Here is a 19,333-nt window from a genome sequence, read left to right as displayed (position 1 = left end):
TTGAGGTGGCAGAGGTTGCTGGGTCCACTGGATCTATCGCTGGTCGTGGTGCAGGTTCTTTGAAGCAGGAGACAGGCCAGTAAGGCTGGGGCCAAAGCAGTTGTTCCTAATTCTCTGCTAGGGTTTTCAGATTAGCAGTCCTTCTTCTCTTTGTAGGTCACCAGGGATATGGTGATCTGGGTTCAGGGAGGCCCTTAAATCTTAGATTTAGGGGCGTGTTAGGTGTCACAAGGCAGTAGCCAATGGCTACTGTCCCTGAGGGTGGCTACACCCTCCTTGTGCCCACCCCTTTTGGTGAGGGGAGCACATTCCTATCCCTATTGGTCCCTGTCCTCCAAACCAAGATGGAGGATTCTGCAGGAAGTGTGTCACCTCAGCTCTAGACACCTTAGGAGTGGTCCTGGCTGGGGTGGTCACTCCTCCCTGTATTCCCTAAGTTTCCCACCAGACTTGCCGCCAAAAGTGGGACTTTGTCCATGAGCGGGCATCTCCACTAGCTGGAGTGCCCTGAGGCACTGTAATCCAAGACTTGAGCCTTTGAGGCTCACCGCCAGGTGTTACACTTCCTGCAGGGGGAGGTGTGAAGCACCTCCACCCAGGACAGGCTTTTCTTCTGACCACAGAGTGCACAAAGGCACTCACCCCATGTGGTCAGAAACTCATCTGAAAGTGGCAGGCTGGCACAGACCGGTCAGTCCTACACTAGTAGTGGGGCTAACATACAGGGGCCATCTCTAAGATGCCCTCTGTGTGCATTTTTCAATAAATCCCACACTGGCATCAGTGTGGGTTTATTGTGCTGAGAAGTTTGATACCAAACTTCCCAGTATTCAGTGAAGCCACTATGGTGCTGTGGAATTTGTAATGACAAACTCCCAGACCATATACTCAATATGGGTACACTGCACTTACAATGTCTAAGAATGGACTTAGACCCTGTAGGGGCATATTGCTCATGCAGCTATGCCCTCACCTGTGGTATAGTGCACCCTGCCTTAGGGCTGCAAAGCCCGCTAGAGGGGTGACTTACCTATGCCACAGGCATTGGTTTGTCGACTTTGTTTTTTTCTCCCCACCAGCACACACAAGCTGCAAGGCAGTGTGTATGTGCTGAGTGAGGGGTCCCCAGGGTGGCATAATACATGCTGCAGCCCTTAGAGACCTTTCCTGGCCACAGGGCCCTTGGTACCATGGGTACCTTTTACATGGGACTTAACTGTGTCAGGGCTGTGCCAATTGAGTTTCAGGCGGTTAACAAGGATCACCCTCTTTGGGGTCCTGCCAGTGACCAGTTCCTCTTTGGAGCTCTGACCAACCTCCAGGTGGTCATTTCCATGGAGACAGTCGAGGGGGGGGGGGCTTGTAGGAAAGTACCATCTTGCCTGGCATGTTACCCCCATTTTTCACTGTATATATATTGTTTTAGTTGTATGTGTCACTGGGACCCTGCCAGCCAGGGCCCCAGTGCTCATAATTGTGCCCTGAATGTGTTACCTGTGTTATGACTTACTGTCTCACTGAGGCTCTGCTATCCAGAACCTCAGTGGTTATGCTCTCTCATTTCTTTCAAATTGTCACTAACAGGCTAGTGACCAATTTTACCAATTTACATTGGCATACTGGAACACCCTCATAATTCCCTAGTATATGGTACTGAGGTACCCAGGGTATTGGGGTTCCAGGAGATCCCTATGGGCTGCAGCATTTATTTTGCCACCCATAGGGAGCTCTGACAATTCTTACACAGGCCTGCCACTGCAGCCTGAGTGAAATAACGTCCACGTTATTTCACAGCCATTTACCACTGCACTTAAGTAACTTATAAGTCACCTGTATGTCTAACCTTTACCTGGTAAAGGTTAGGTGCAAAGTTACTTAGTGTGTGGGCACCCTGGCACTAGCCAAGGTGCCCCCACATTGTTCAGGGCAAATTCCCCGGAGTTTGTGAGTGCGGGGACACCATTACACGCGTGCACTACACATAGGTCAATACCTATGTGTAGCTTCACAATGGTAACTCCGAATATGGCCATGTAACATGTCTATGATCATGGAATTGCCCCCTCTATGCCATCCTGGCATAGTTGGCACAATCCCATGATCCCACGGGTCTGTAGCTCAGACCCTGGTACTGCCAAACTGCCTTTCCCGGGGTTTCACTGCAGCTGCTGCTGCTGCCAACCCCTCAGACAGGTTTCTGCCCTCCTGGGGTCCAGCCAGGCTTTGCCCAGGATGGCAGAACAAAGGACTTCCTCCGAAAGAGGGTGTTACACCCTCTCCCTTTGGAAAAAGGTGTCAGTGCTGGGGAGGAGTAGCCTCCCCCAGCCTCTGGAAATGCTATCATGGGCACAGATGGTGCCCATTTCTGCATAAGCCAGTCTACACCGGTTAAGGAACCCCTCTACCCTGCTCTGGCGTGAAACTGGACAAAGGAAAGGGGAGTGACCACTCCCCTGACCTGCACCTCCCCTGGGAGGTGCCCAGAGCTCCTCCAGTGTGCTCCAGACCTCTGCCATCTTGGAAACAGAGGTGCTGCTGGCACACTGGACTGCTCTGAGTGGCCAGGGCCAGCAGGTGACGTCAGAGACTCCTTCTGATAGGTTCCTTCAGGTGTTGCTAGCCTATCTTCTCTCCTAAGTAGCCAAACCCTCTTTTCTGGCTATTTAGAGTCTCTGCTTTGGGGATTTCCTTAGATAACGAATGCAAGAGCTCATCAGAATTCCTCTGCATCTCTCTCTTCACCTTCTGCCAAGAAATCGACTGCTGACCGCGCTGGAAGCCTGCAAAACTGCAACAAAGTAGCGAAGACGACTACTGCAACTCTGTAACGCTGATCCTGCCGCCTTCTCGACTGTTTTCCTGGTGGTGCATGCTGTGGGGGTAGTCTGCCTCCTCTCTACACTAGCTCCGAAGAAATCTCCCGTGGGTCGACGTAATCTTCCCCCTGCTACCGCAGGCACCAAAGAACTTCATCACCGGTACTCTGGGTCTCCTCTCAGCACGACGAGCGAGGTCCCTTGAATCCAGCAACTCTGTCCAAGTGACTCCCACAGTCCAGTGACTCTTCAGTCCAAGTTTGGTGGGGGTAAGTCCTTGCCTCCCCACGCCAGACTGCATTGCTTGGAACCGCGACTTTTGCAGCTACTCTGGCCTCTGTGCACTTCCGGCGGAAATCCTTTGTGCACAGCCAAGCCTGGTCCACGGCACTCTAACCTGCATTGCACGACTTCCTAAGTTGTCCTCCGGCGACGTGGGACACCTTTGTGTGACTTCGGGTGAGCACCGTTTCACTCCTCTTTGTAGTGCCTGTTCTGGCACTTCTGCGGGCGCTGCCTGCTTCTGAGAGGGCTCCTTGTTTTGCTCGATGCCGCCTCTGTCCCCTGACGCAATTGGCGACATCCTGGTCCCTCCTGGGCCACAGCAGCATCCAAAAACGCTAACCGCAGGACTTGCAGCTAGCAAGGCTTGTTGGCGGTCTTTCGGCAGGAAAACACTTCTGCACGACTCTCCACAGCGTGGCGGATCCATCCTCCAAGGGGAAGTCTCTAGCCCTTGTCGTTCCTGCAGAATCCTCAGCTTCTACTGTCCAGTAGCAGCTTCTTTGCACCCACAGCTGGCATTTCCTGGGCATCTGCCCATCTCCGACTTGCTTGTGACTTTTGGACTTGGTCCCCTTGTTCCACAGGTACCCTTGACTGGAAATCCATTGTTGTTGCATTGCTGGTTTGTGTCTTTCCTGCAGAATTCCCCTATCACGACTTCTATGTCCTTTGGGGAACTTTAGTGTACTTTGCACTCACTTTTCAGGGTCTTGGGGTGGGTATTTTTCTAACCCTCACTGTTTTCTTACAGTCCCAGGGACCCTCTACAAGGTCACATAGGTTTGGGGTCCATTCGTGGTTCGCTTTCCACTTTTGGAGTATATGGTTTGTGTTGCCCCTATCCCTATGTGTCCCCATTGCATCCTATTGTAACTATACATTGTTTGCACTGTTTTCTAATACTATACTGCATATTTTTGGTATTGTGTACATATATCTTGTGTATATTTGCTATCCTCATACTGAGGGTACTCACTCAGATACTTTTGGCATATTGTCATAAAAATAAAGTACCTTTATTTTTAGTATATCTGTGTATTGTGTTTTCTTATGATATTGTGCATATGACACTTGTGGTACTGTAGGAGCTTCACTCGTCTCCTAGTTCAGCCTAAGCTGCTTTGCTAAGCTACCATTATCTATCAGCCTAAGCTGCTAGACACCCTATACACTAATAAGGGATACCTGGGCCTGGTGCAAGGTGTAAGTACCCCTTGGTACTCACTACAAGCCAGTCCAGCCTCCAACAGGGCTGTACTGACTACCACCCTTCTCGAGTTAAGGGACCCATCTATCTCTATAGGCACTACAGCTACTGGCCTATCAGTGACTTTTTCTGGGATAACCTTTACCCTGGCAGTCTCTCCTGGGATATAATGGTTTGAGAGCACCAGCCTGTCATGCACAATTGTGTGACTGGCACAGGTGTTTCTCTGGGCAGTGGCTGAGATTTCATTCACCAGTAGGTGGTGGAAGTGTCTCCCTCATCTGGAATCTCCAACTCACCTGTGGGGCCCACTTTCCCATTAAAGGCTATGCGGACCTCCTCATCTGAGGAGTCATCCCAACGGCTACACTGGTTACCCCTGGGGTCTTATCAGTGGGTTGGTTTTTGGGACAAGAAGTGTCCTTGGTGTGGTGCCCTGTCTTTTGACATTTGTGGCACCATGCCTTAGTGGCACCCCAGTTTTAACCCTGGTACCCACCTTTGTTTTGTGAGGTGTCTTGTGGCCCACCCTCCTGGACAGATTTTAGGGGGCCTTGTAACGCTGCGCCTTGACGCGGCGTCTCTCTCTGCCTTCGCGGCAGGAACGTGCTGCGACACTCGGAGCGCCGTTCCCCGCGTTTTTTGGTAGCGCGTCCTGGGAAGCGTGTATTACGCTCTCGGTCGCATTACCCTTACCTGTAGACATTTTTCTTCTTTTCTGTTGGTGGTGGTTTTCCCAATTCAAGATGGTGTTCTTTCCCTTTCCTGTGATGTCACTTCCCCTTTTTCAGTCTATAAGTCAGTCAGTCTTGCTCTACCTTGCTTTGCAAACACTTCCTTTTGGTTGTGCTCTTCGCTCCTGTTCTTCTATTCCTGCTTTTTTGCCTTGGAATATTTTTGCCTATTTTTTTTCCTGTTGTCAAGTCCTGTTTTTTCTTCTTTTCTTCAGGGGTTCCTGTTTGAGGTTTTTCCCAGTGTTTGGGCTTTTTTCCCTCTGGGACTGCTTCTGGAAGGTTATGGTCTGCTTTGGCGTTTCCTGTCAAGTGGCACCGTGGCTACTAGAAAGGGTCGCTCTTATCTGGGATTATCCTGAACCTGCAGAAGACCGGGTGTATTCGCCAACCCTGCATCGAGAGGTGAGAAGTCAAGTGCAGTTCGTAACAGGCCTAAGGACTCATTTTCGTTATTTCTAGGATGATCCACCTTTTTCTCTGAGGGGAGGGAGTGGGCCCTCTTTCTTTTGGTCACTGTAGGAGGCTGGCCTGGCTTGTAGTGGGTACCAAGGGGTACTTACACTTTGCACCAGGTCCAGTTATCCCTTATTAGTGTAGAAGAGTTGTCTAGCAGCTTAGGCTGATAGAAAAGGTAGCTTAGCAGAGCAGCTTAGGATGAACTAGGAGACATGCAAAGCTCCCACTATACCACTGGTGTCATATGCACAATATCATAAGAAAACACAATACACAGATATACTAAAAATAAAGGTACTTTATTTTTATGACAATATGCCAAAAGTATCTCAGTGAGTACCCTCAGTATGAGGATAGCAAATATACACAAGATATATGTACACAATACCAAAAATATGCAGTAATAGCAAAAGGAAGTAATGCAAGCAGTGTAAAGTTGCAATAGATTGCAATAGGAGCACATAGGTATAGGGGCAACACAAACCATATACTCCAAAAGTGGAATGCGAATAACGTATGGACCCCAAACCTATGTGAGCTTGTAGAGGGTTGCTGGGACTGTAAGAAAACAGTGAGGGTTAGAAAAATAGCCCACCCCAAGACCCTGAAAAGTAGGTGTAAAGTGCACCTAAGTTCCCCAAAGAGCACAGAAGTCATGATAAGGGAATTCTGCAAGGAAGACCAACACCAGCAATGCAACAAAGGTGGATTTCCGGACGAGAGTACCTGTGGAACAAGGGGACCAAGTACAAGTGTCACGACAAAGTAGAGATTGGGCAGATGCCCAGGAAATGCCAGCTGAGGATGAAAGAAGCTGCCACCGGATGGAAGAAGCTGTGGATTCTGCAAGAACGAAGAGGACTAGGAACTTCCCCTTTGGGAAGCCAAGGTGCCCCCACATCGTTCAGGGCAAATTCCCCGGACTTTGTGAATGCGGGGCACCATTACACGCGTGCACTATACATAGGTCACTACCTATGTATAGCGTCACAATGGTAACTCCGAACATGGCCATGTAACATGTCTAAGATCATGGAATTGTCACCCCAATGCCATTCTGACATTGGGGAGACAATTCCATGATCCCCGAGTCTCTAGCACAGACCCGGGTACTGCCAAACTACCTTTCCCGGGGTTTCACTGCAGCTGCTGCTGCCAATGGCGCTTTGAAATCTACAATATTTCACTGCATAATTTTTGGCATCATTTTTAATGCCTGCTCAAAGCGGGCATTAAAATGAGGCACCCATAGACACCTATGGGCCTCCCTGCACTTTGCTGCACTGATGTCAAACATTTTGACGTTAGTGTAGCAAAGTGCAGCAATAGCGTGAATAATTTCACTGCTATTGTCCTAACGAATACGGCGTATCCATGCTGTTGTTAGGTGGGGAAGGGGCGGCGCAACAAACACTGGTGTATCAGGGCTGGTGCGCCAGGTTCTTTTAAATCTGCCCCTGGTTCACCAGGCTTTGGAAAATGGCAGGTACATTCTTTAGTCCAAAGGGTGTAACAGTGAACTGAAAATGCCCACTAGAAATGGGGAATGCTGACCTCTCTTTGGCTCCTAGGGTCAGACCAATCTGCCAGTACCCTGATGTTAAATCAAAGGCACTCTGTTATGTGGCTGCCCCATGTATGTCAATTAGCTCATCAGCTTTTGGGATTGGGTGTGCATTGGTTTTTGTTACAGAATTGACACTCACGTAATCCACACAAAACCTTTTCTCTACTTTTGAGTGGTTTGGTGATTAAAACTACTGGACTAGCCCAGGGACTCTCTGGGGGTTCAATGACACCCAAATCCATCATCTTTTTGATTCCGTTTGTATGCTCTCCCTGACATGATCTGACTGTCTGTAAATTTACTTTTTGACAGGCAAGCTGTCACCAGTGTCCACATCGTGGGTACATCAATCAGTCTTTCCAGGTGGTCAGGGAATATAACTCAGCATACTGGTAAAGAATTTCCTGCAATCAGCTTGCAGTTGTTCTGTGAGGGCGTCTGACAAGACCACTCCATCCACAGAACCATCTTGTGGGTTGCTGCAGAGGAGATCAGGGAGAGGCTCACTCTCTTCTTCTTGGCCCTCATCTGTAACTATGAGTGTATTCACATCAGCTCGGTCATAATAGGGTTTTAGGTGGTTGGCATTGATAATACTTTTTGGGTTTTTGCAACTGCCTAAGTCAACCAAGTAGGTTACTCCCCCTTTCTTTTCAAGAATGGGATAGGGCCCAGACCATTTGTCCTGAAGAGACCTTGGAGCCACAGGTTCCAACACCCAAACTTTCAGCCCTGGTTTGAACTCAACCATAGCAGCTTTTTGGCCATACCAGAGCTTTTGCCCTGGTTTGAACTCTACCATAGCAGCTTTTTTGTCATACCAGAGCTTTTGCAGCTCCTCGCTGGCCTGAAGGTTATGGCTTGCTTTTTCCATGTCTTCTGCCATCCTTGAACATAGGCCAAGTGCATAGTCCACAATGTCTTGCTTAGGCTCTTTGAGAGATTTCTCCCAGCCTTCCCTTGAAAGATTTGGTGGTCTCCTATCAGGATGCCCAAACAATAGCTCAACTGGAGAGAATCCTACTCCTTTTTGTGGCACTTCCATGTAGATGAAAAGCAGACATGGACGTAGGACATTCCATCTCCCTATGAGTTTTTCAGGGAGTCCTCCAACCATGCCTTTTAGGGTCTGGTTAGATCTTTCAACCAACCCCTTTCTTTGAGGATGGAATGGGGTAGTGAACTTTTAGGTCACACCACATTCCTTTCACATGTGTTTTTAGTATGCAGACATGATGTTTGAACCTCTGTCTGACACTACCTCCTTAGGGAACCCTACTCTGGTAAAAAATACCCAGGATGACTTTTGAAACTGCAGGAGCAGTGATGGTACTATGGGGTATGGTCTCAGGATATCTAGTGGCATGATCCACTACCACTGGTACAGAGGTCTGCATCTGTGGGTCACGACCTCCAGGGGGGCTGTGGAGTCCTGGGCAGGGGGGAGGCATTCCTCCTGCCTCACTTCGTCGGATCATTAAAATGCCTCAGCTGAACTTTGATTTATTGAGTCTCCTGTGCTGTGAAAGGAAGCCACGCAGAAAGCTTAAGATGCCTTTGTGCCAAGGCGCCTGCTTCCTGAATGAAATGCAAATGTGCACTACGATTGATCTGCAAATGTAAAGGGTAATCTACAACTGTAAAGGGTGTTTAGGAGACGGCTCTGACTTTAAGCGTTCGAGTAACTCAAAGCTTAATGATGACAAACATTTATTCTTTTTGAGTGGTAGTACAAAGAGGTAACAACTGTGCTGTGAAGTATGTGCTTCTATTTCCTCTTCTAATTGTAGAGTTTCTTTACATTGTGCTTAATTCACCTGGAGGTGTTGAAGGGACAGCTATTAAAAATGGTATTGTATATGCTCTGGTATTACTTTAATCTACATTTTGGAAGCACCGTCTTATCTTAAATCTTTTATGTAGTGGTCTATCTTATACGGGGTGTAATGCAGGTATACAGTAATGCCTTGCATATTCACAGTGTTTTATGTCACATGGTTTGACTTTGTGGCACTAAAAATACACTTCACTATTCTCCACTCCACAAACCAAGATTTAATTCTGTTGCTCTCCGCTTACACACAGACCTCTGCAGTGCATTAACAGCTTTCTTTTATTTATTTTTCATTGAAGCGTGCTGTTATTTTATATGTAGCTGCCTGAGGGTGAAATACTTAAAAAACATACAGAATATTTTGGGGCTTATTTTTGAGAGGCTGCATCTCCTGGGAGATCACTCTTTTTGACGCTCTGGCAGCGCAAGCCTCTCTGTCATACCTACGAGGCACCGTAAAGCCCCTCTACATGGCATTGAATGGCCTCATCGATATGGGGTAAGACAAAGCAGCGCAAGTCGCTGTGTTGCCTTATTTTGCATCAAGGAGGCATATCATGGGCATTGTGGTGGGTTTTCCCACACAGTCCCCATAGATTTGACGCTGCCCCTGATTTACATAATCACGTAAACTGGAGCAGTGCCAAAACCTTACGCCTCCCCAGAGCAAGGGCGTAGGAAAGTACCATCTTTCTTGGCATGTTACCCCCATTTTTACCTCTATATCAGTTTGTTTTTGCCTGTCTCACTGGGATCCTGATGGTCAGGATCCCAGTGCTCATAGTTTATGGCCTAAAGTGTGTGGTGTGTATAGTGTTTGACTGTGTCACTGAGTCTCTGCTAAGCAGAACCTCAGTGCTTATGCTCTCTCTGCTTTAAAACTTGTCACTGTAGGCTAGTGACTTAATTTACCAATTTCAATTGGCACACTGGACCCCCCTTATAAGTCTCTAGAATATGGTACCTAGGTACCCAGGGTATTGGGGTTCCAGGAGATCCTTATGGGCTGCAGCATTTCTTTTGCCACCCATAAGGAGCTCAGACAAACCCTTCCACAGGCCTGCCATGGCAGCCTGCGTGAAATAGTAAACACACTATGTGCACAGCCATTTTCACTGCACTTAAGTAACTTATAGGACACCTATATGTCTAACCTTCACTTGCTGAAGGTTAGGTGCAAAGTTGCTAAGTGTGAGAGCACACTTGCACTAGCAAAGGTGCCCCCACATAGTTCAGGACCATTTCCGGGGAATTTGTGAGTGCAATGACGCCATTACACATGTGCACTACATATAGGTCAATACCTATATGTAGCTTCACAATGGTAACTCCAAATATGGCCATGTAAGGTGTCTAAGATCATAGAATTGTCCCCCCATACCAATTATGGCCTTTGGGAGCCAATTCCCTACATCCTGGGGGCTCCACTATGGACCCCCAGTACTGCCAAACCAGCTCTCTGAGGCTTGCACTGCAGCTACAGCTGCTGCCACCTCACAGACAGGGTTCTGCCCTCCTGCGGTTTGAGCAGCTCAGGACCTAACAATCACCACTGAGGAGTTGAGAGGACTACTGGACCTCTCTACAAAAACCCCAGAGGACCCCCATGCTTCACAAATCACCAGAGAACTCTCTCCAGATTGGAGGTACCACTCCAAAACCCAAGGAAACCATCAAGTCAGTGAGGATCACTTCATTGACCAGCCACTAGCTCCTGAACTAGGCACCACAGCTAGACAAATCTGCATTCCAATGATGGTGAGGACAAACCCTGCCAGTGTGCCAATTGTTGCGGCACTGTGCCCTCCAGCGGCCAAACCATGCCAATGCCATAGGTATTGGTCAGCTAACATCGGACATCAAGACTAACAGTCCGCCCGGGGCTTCAAAAGGACCAGGATGAACCCGCAGTTGAGGGACTTCAGGAACACCCTGGACATCCCTCCAGAGTGCCTCCTTTGTTTTGCAAATGACCCACGAACCAACTTTCCTCCTACTCCTGTGGGCATACTTGTGCACAGCTCCTGGCTCACTGATTCGCTCAGAACCTGGCCACCCTGTGCCCTGCACCAAAGAACCAGCTGTACCCTAAGGGTCATCCACCTCTTGTGACCTTGGTGCTACAAGGGGACCCCAAGGAACCATATTTAAACTTACCTGTGCAGAGCTTTTCCATGTGGTCCCCCGCAGTGGCCCTGCACCAGCTCCAGAAACCTTCTCCTGATGCTCCTGGCAGAACTTGGGGCCGTCCAAACTTCTCCAGCTGGGACAGTGTTTTCACCGACGACCTTGGCCAACCTGCAGAAGAAGAACTTGGTAAGCCAAGTGTCCGATTTATATGTATTTTTAAAGGTGATCCTTCATTGATTACACATAAAAAGACTATTGCTATTCAACTTCAAAAATGCATATCTTGAAAAGTACTCATCCAATTCTGATGATCTTGGTCTTAAAATGTATATAAAAATGTGAAGTATTTTTATAATTTGATCTTGAGTTATTGAGTGTGAGTTGCAAGATTGATGCTGTTAGTTCCACAAATGCTTTCCACTTCTCCAAGATTGGCCTAACTGCTCGATCAAGCTACCGCAGAAATTAGAGCACTAGGTGATCTCGTTTTTGCCCCTGTAAACCAACGTGTGGTTGCCAGCACCCCTGCAGTGTGCCTAGCTTTGCACACTACATAGAGGGCCAGCCTCCTACATTTGGTATATCAGCGGTGGAATAAGCACTGTACATTTGCTGATAGCACTTTGTCAGTTTTGTGAGCACACGGATAACTCTCCAAATTGCCTTTAGCTAATTATTTTTTGATTTTCAATTGGGTAAACGTGTTTTGCAATTTTTTAAAATAATTGTTAGGGCCCTGGTTAGATCCCTACTGTAGGAGGCTGGCCTGGCTTGTAGTGGGTACCAAGGGGTACTTACACTCTGTACCAGGTCCAGTTATCCCTTATTAGTGTATAGGGTGTCTAGCAGCTTAGGCTGATAGATAATGGTAGCTTAGCAGAGCAGCTTAGGCTGAACTAGGAGACGTGTGAAGCTACTACAGTACCACCTAGTGTCATATGCACAATATCATAAGAAAACACAAAACTCAGAGTTACTAAAAATAAAGGTACTTTATTTTTATGACAATATGCCAAAAGTATCTCAGTGAGTACCCTCAGTATGAGGATAGCAAATATACACAAGATACATGTACACAATACCAAAATATGCAGTAATAGTATTAGAAAACAGTGCAAACAATATATAGTTACAATAGGATGCAATGGGGACACATAGGGATAGGGGCAACACAAACCATATACTCCAAAAGTGGAATGCGAACCACGAATGGACCCCAAACCTATGTGACCTTGTAGAGGGTCGCTGGGACTATTAGAAAATAGTGAGAGTTAGAAAAATAGCCCACCCCAAGACCCTGAAAAGTAGGTGTAAAGTGCACCTATAAGCCCCAGAGAGCACAGAAGTCGTGATAGGAGGATTCTGCAAGGAAGACCAACACCAGCAATGCAACCAAAGTGGATTTCCAGACCTGAGTACCTGTGGAACAAGGGGACCAAGTTCAAGAGTCGCGACAATGTTGAGAGTGGGCAGATGCCCAGGAAATGCCAGCTGAGGGTGCAAAGAAGCTGCCACCGGATGGTAGAAGCTGTGGATTCTGCAAGAACGAAGAGGGCTAGAAACTTCCCCTTTGGAGGATGGATGTCACACGTCGTGATGAAGCTTGCAGAGGTGTTCCCATGCAGAAAGACCGCAAACAAGCCTTGCTAGCTGCAAGGGTCGTGGTTAGGGTTTTTGGATGCTACTGTGGCCCAGGAGGGACCAGGATGTCGCCACTTGGATGAGGAGACTGAGGGGGCACCCAGCAAACCAGGGAGCCCTCACAGAAGCAGACAGCACCCGTAGAAGTACCGGAACAGGCACTTGGAAGAGGAGTGAACCGGAGTCAACCCAAAGTCAGAAAAGGGAGTCCCACAACGCCGGAGGACAACTCAGAAGGTTGTGCACTGCAGGTTAGAGTGTCGGGGACCCAGGCTTGGCTGTGCACAAAGGAAATCCTGGAAGAGTGCACAGGAGCCGGAGCAGCTGCAAATCACGCGGTACCCAGCAATGCAGTCTAGCGTGGGGAGGCAAGGACTTACCACCAAACTTGGACTGAAGAGTCACTGGACTACGGGAGTCACTTGGACAGAGTTGCTGAGTTCCAGGGACCACGCTCGTCGTGCTGAGAGGGGACCCAGAGCACCAGTGATGCAGTCTTTTGTTGCCTGCGGTTGCAGGGGGAAGATTCCGTCGAACCCACAGGAGATTTCTTCAGAGCTCCTGGTGCAAGAAGGAGGCAGGCTACCCCCAGAGCATGCACCACCAGGAAACAGGCGAGAAAGCCAGCAGGATGAAGCGATACAAGGTTGCAGTAGTCGTCTTTGCTACTGTGTTGCGGTTTTGCAGGCGTCCTGAGCAGTCAGCGGTCGATCCTTTGGCAGAAGGTGAAGAGAGAAGTGAAGAGGAACTCTGGTGAGCTCTTGCATTCGGTATCTGAAGAATTCCCCAAATCAGAGACCCTAAATAGCCAGAAAAGGAGGTTTGGCTACTTAGGAAGGAGGATAGGCTAGTAACACAGGTGAGAGCCTATCAGAAGGAGTCTCTGACGTCACCTGCTGGCCCTGGCCACTCAGAGCAGTCCAGTGTGCCAGCAGCACCTCTGTTTCCAAGATGGCAGAGGTCTGGGGCACGCTGGAGGAGCTCTGGGCACGTCCCCTAGGAGGTGCAGGGCAGGGGAGTGGTCACTCCCCTTTCCTTTGTCCAGTTTCGCGCCAGAGCAGGGCTGGGGGATCCCTGAACCGGTGTAGACTGGCTTATCCAGGGATGGGCACCATCTGTGCCCATCAAAGCATTTCCAGAGGCTGGGGGAGGCTACTCCTCCCCAGCCCTGACACCTTTTTCCAAAGGGAGAGGGTGTAACACCCTCTCTCTGAGGAAGTCCTTTGTTCTGCCTTCCTGGGCCAAGCCTGGCTGGACCCCAGGAGGGCAGAAACCTGTCTGAGGGGTTGGCAGCAGCTGCAGTGAAACCCAGGGAAAGGCAGTTTGTCAGCACCCGGGTCTGTGCTAGAGACTCGGGGGATCATGGAATTGTCTCCCTAATGCCAGAATGGCATTGGGGTGACAATTCCATGATCTTAGACATGTTAGACATGTTACATGGCCATGTTCGGAGTTACCATTGTGACGCTATACATAGGTAGTGACCTATGTATAGTGCACGCGTGAAATGGTGTCCCCGCACTCACAAAGTCCGGGGACTTTGCCCTGAACAATGTGGGGGCACCTTGGCTAGTGCCAGGGTGCCCACACACTAAGTAACTTTGCACCCAACCTTCACCAGGTGAAGGTTAGACATATAGGTGACTTATAAGTTACTTACGTGCAGTGGTAAATGGCTGTGAAATAACGTGGACGTTATTTCACTCAGGCTGCAGTGGCAGGCCTGTGTAAGAATTGTCAGAGCTCCCTATGGGTGGCAAAAGAAATGCTGCAGCCCATAGTGATCTCCTGGAACCCCAATACCCTGGGTACCTCAGTACCATATACTAGGGAATTATAAGGGTGTTTCAGTATGCCAATGTGAATTGGTGAAATTGGTCACTAGCCTGTTAGTGACAATTTAGAAAGCAGAGAGAGCATAACCACTGAGGTTCTGGTTAGCAGAGCCTCAGTGAGACAGTTAGTCATCACACAGGAAACACATACAGGGCACACTTATGAGCACTGGGGCCCTGGCTAACAGGGTCCCAGTGACACATACACTAAAACAACATATATTCAGTGAAATATGGGGGTAACATGCCAGGCAAGTTGGTACTTTCCTACACATTATGACAGAGTTAACCCAGCACACATTTGCCTGATGGTGTACTTCATACTTTCCATTTGTGTGGGTTACCTACGTGTCACACTTATAAAAATACAGTGACATCATGGGATGCAAGTGTATGTTGACACTCATATTGTGTTCTTTCCTCCCGTTAGGTACAGACTCTTGCGGTGAGGGATGGCCCCATCTATATACAGACCTCTGGTTGATTTGGAAACTATGGAGGAACGTCACATCATTGTCACCTGCAGACTCAATAGAGCTACTATCCATGACCTCAGTGCATTAAAGGATCCTGTTCTGAAACCGGCAATCGGATTCAGCATTCCATCCCTCCAACTGTGCAAGTGCTATCTGTGCTCCATTTTTTGGCTGCGGGCTCATTTCAGGTGACAGTGGGCATGCTTGCAGGGGTCTCACAGCCAATGTTCAGCCTCATCCTCTCCCAATCCTCGATGCCTATGTTAAACATTTGCAGACATTCTCCACAGGCAGACATGGGACAGTAATGCGCAGGCAGACATGGGACAGTGCTGCACAGGCAGACGTGGGACACTACTGCACGGGCAGACGTGGGGCAGTGCTGCACGGGCAGATGTGGGAGAGTCCTGCACAGAAAGATGAAGGAGAGTGCTGCACAGGCAGACGCGGGAGAGTGCTGCACAGGCAGACTTGGGACAGTGCTGCACAGGCAGACGAGGGGCAGTGCCGCACAGGCAGACGTGGGACAGTAATGCACAAGATGACATGGGGACAATGCTGCGTAGGATGACAGGGGGCAGTGCTGCGCAGGCAGACATGGGGCAGTGCTGAGCAGGCAGATGTTGGGACACTGCTGCACGGGCAGACGCGGGACAGTGCTGCACGGGCAGCCGTGGGACTGTGCTGCACAGGCAGACGTGGGGACAGTGCTGCACGGGCAGACGTGGGGACAGTGCTGCACGGGCAGACATGGGACACTGCTGCACAGGCAGACATGGAACAGCACTGCACAGGCAGACATGGGGCACTGCTGCAAGGGCAGACATGGGGCAGTGCTGCATAGGCAGACATGGGGCACTGCTGCAAGGGCAGACTTGGGGACACTGCTGCACAGGCAGATATGGGGCAGTGCTGCGCAGGCAGACGTGGGGACAGTGCTGCTCAGGCAGCCATGGGACACTGCTGTGCAGGCAGACGTGGGAGAGTGGCAGACGTGGAACAGAGCTGCACAGGCAGACATGGGGACAGTGCTGCACAGGCAGACGTGGGACAGTGCTGCACAGGCAGACGTGGGGCTTTGCTGCGCAGGCAGATGTGGGACAGTGCTGCGCAGGCAGACGTGGGGCAGTGCTGCGCAGGCAGACGTGGGGACAGTGTTGCCTAGGCAGACGTGGGACAGTGCTGCACTGGCAGACGTGGGGCAGTGCTGCGCAGGCAGACATGGGAGAGTGCTGCGCAGGCAGCTGTGGAACAGTGCTGCACAGGCAGACATGGGGACAGTGCTGCACAGGCAGACGTGGGACAGTGCTGCACAGGCAGACGTGGGGCAGTGCTGCGCAGGCAGACGTGGGACAGTGCTGTGCAGGCAGACGTGGGGCAGTGCTGCACAGGCAGACGTGGGGACACTGCTGCACAGGCAGACATGGGAGAGTGCTGCAAAGGCAGACATGAGGAGAGTGCTGCAAAGGCAGACAGGGGGACAGTGCTGCACAGGCAGACAAGGGACAGTGCTGCACAGGCAGACGTGGGACACTGCTGCGCAGGCAGACGTGGGAGAGTGCTGCAAAGGCAGACGTGGGAGAGTGCTGCAAAGGCAGACGTGGGGACAGTACTGCGCAGGCAGCAATGGGACAGTGCTGCGCAGGCAGACATGGGGACTGTGCTGCACAGGCAAACGTAGGACAGTGGTGCCCGTGCAGACATGGGAACAGTGCTGCACGGGCAGACATGGGACAGTGCTGCACAGGCAGACACGGGACACTGCTGCACGGGCAGACATGGGGACACTGCTGCACGGGCAGACATATAACAGTGCTTCGCAAGCAGACGTGGGGATAGTGCTGCAAGGACAGCCATGGGACAGTGCTGCACGGGCAGCCATGGGGACATTGCTGTGCAAGCAGCCATGGGACAGTGCTGTGCAGGCAGCCATGGGACAGTGCTGCGCTTGCAGACATGGGGACACTGCTACGCGGGCAGACATTGGACACTGCTGCGCGGGCAGCCATGGGAGAGTGCTGCAAAGGCAGACATGGGACAGTGCTGCACAGGCAGACAAGGGACAGTGCTGCACAGGCAGACGTGGGACACTGCTGCGCAGGGAGACGTGGGAGACTGCTGCGCAGGAAGACGTGGGAGACTGCTGCACAGGCAGACGTGGGAGAGTGCTGCAAAGGCAGAGTGTGGACAGTACTGCGCAGGCAGCAATGGGACAGTGCTGCACAGGCAGACATGGGGACTGTGCTGCACAGGCACACATAGGACAGTGGTGCACAGGCAGACATGGGAACAGTGCTGCACGGGCAGACATGGGACAGTGCTGCACGGCCAGACATGGGGACACTGGTGCACGGGCAGACATGGAACAGTGCTGTGCAGGCAGACGTGGGGACAGTGCTGCAAGGGCAGCCATGGGACAGTGCTGCGTGGTCAGACATGGGGACACTGCTGCGCGGGCAGACATTGGACACTGCTGCGCGGGCAGCCATGGGGGAGTGCTGCAGAGGCAGACATGGGACAGTGCTGCATGGGCAGACATGGGGACACTGCTGCACGGGCAGAACTCGGGCACTGCTGCGCAGGCAGACGTGGGAGAGTGCTGCAAAGGCAGACATGAGGAGAGTGCTGCAAAGGCAGACATGGGGACAGTACTGCGCAGGCAGAAATGGGACAGTGCTGCGCAGGCAGAAATGGGGACTGTGCTGCACAGGCAAACGTGGGACAGTGCTGCACAGGCAGACATGGGAACAGTGGTGCACGGGCAGACATGGGAACAGTGCTGCACGGGCAAACATGGGACACTGCTGCACGGGCAGACATGGGGACACTGCTGCACGGGCAGACATGGAAAAGTGCTGCGCAGGCAGACGTGGGGACAGTGCTGCAAGGGCAGCCATGGGACTGTGCTGCACGGGCAGCCATGGGGACAGTGCTGTGCAAGCAGCCATGGGACAGTGCTGCGCAGGCAGCCATGGGACAGTGCTGCGCGGGAAGACATGGGGACACTGCTGCGCTGGCAGACATTGGACACTGCTGCGCGGGCAGACATGGGACAGTGCTGCACGAGCAGACATGGGAGACTGCTGCACGGGCAGATGCGGGACACTGCTGTGACACTGCTGCACAGGCAGACGCGGGACACTGCTGCAAAGGCAGACACGGGCAGTGCTGCACAGGCAGACGCGGGGCAGTGCTGCACAGGCAGACATGGGACAGTGCTGCACAGACAGACATGGCACAGTGCTGTGCAGGATGGCATGAGACACTGCTGCGCGGGCAGACATTGGACACTGCTGCGCGGGCATCCATGGGGACAGTGCTGCCATGGGACAGTGCTACGCGGGCAGCCATGGGAACAGTGCTGCGCGGGCAGCCATGGGAACAGTGCTGCGCGGGCAGCCATGGGAACAGTGCTGCATGGGCAGACATGGGGACAGTGCTGCGCGGGCAGACATGGGGACAGTGCTGCGCGGTCAGACATGGGACAGTGCTGCACGGGCTGACGTGGGACACTGCTTCACAGGCAGACGTATCACAGTGCTGCGCGGGCAGACGTGGGACAGTGCTGCGCAGGCAGACAAGGGGACTGTCCTGCACAGGCAAACGTGGTACAGTGCTGCGCAGGCAGACGTGGGGACAGTGCTGTGCGGGCAGCCATGGGACAGTGCTGCACAGGCAGCCATGGGGACAGTGCTGCGTGGTCAGCCATTGGACAGTGCTGCACAGGCAGCCATGGGAACAGTGCTGCGCAGGGAGCCATGGGGACAGTGCTGCGCAGGCAGCCATGGGAACAGTGCTGCGCAAGCAGCCATAGGACAGTGTTGCGCAGGCAGACATTGGACAGTGCTGCGCGGTCAGACGTGGGACTGTGCTGCGCGGGCAGATGTAGGACACTGCTGCACGGGCATACGTGGGACACTGCTGCACAGGCAGAACTGGGGCACTGCTGCGCAGCCAGACATGGGAGAGTGCTGCAAAGGCAGACATGAGGAGAGTGCTGCAAAGGCAGACATGGGGACAGTGCTGCACAAGCAGACATGGGACAGTGCTGCACAGGCAGACAAGGGACAGTGCTGCACAGGCAGACGTGGGACACTTCTGCGCAGGCAGACGTGGGACACTTCTGCGCAGGCAGACGTGGGATAGTGCTGCAAAGGTAGACGTGGGGACAGTACTGCGCAGGCAGACATGGGACAGTGCTGCGCAGGCAGACATGGGAACTGTGCTGCACAGGCAAACGTGGGACAGTGCTGCACAGGCAAAAGTGGGACAGTGCTGCACAGGCAGCAGTGCTGCACAGGCAGACATGGGAACAGTAGTGCACAGGCAGACATGGGAAAAGTGCTGCACGG

Source organism: Pleurodeles waltl, chromosome 7 (assembly GCF_031143425.1).
Source record: "Pleurodeles waltl isolate 20211129_DDA chromosome 7, aPleWal1.hap1.20221129, whole genome shotgun sequence".
Classification (NCBI taxonomy): Eukaryota; Metazoa; Chordata; class Amphibia; order Caudata; family Salamandridae; genus Pleurodeles; species Pleurodeles waltl.
Note: the sequence above shows the minus strand (reverse complement) of the source record.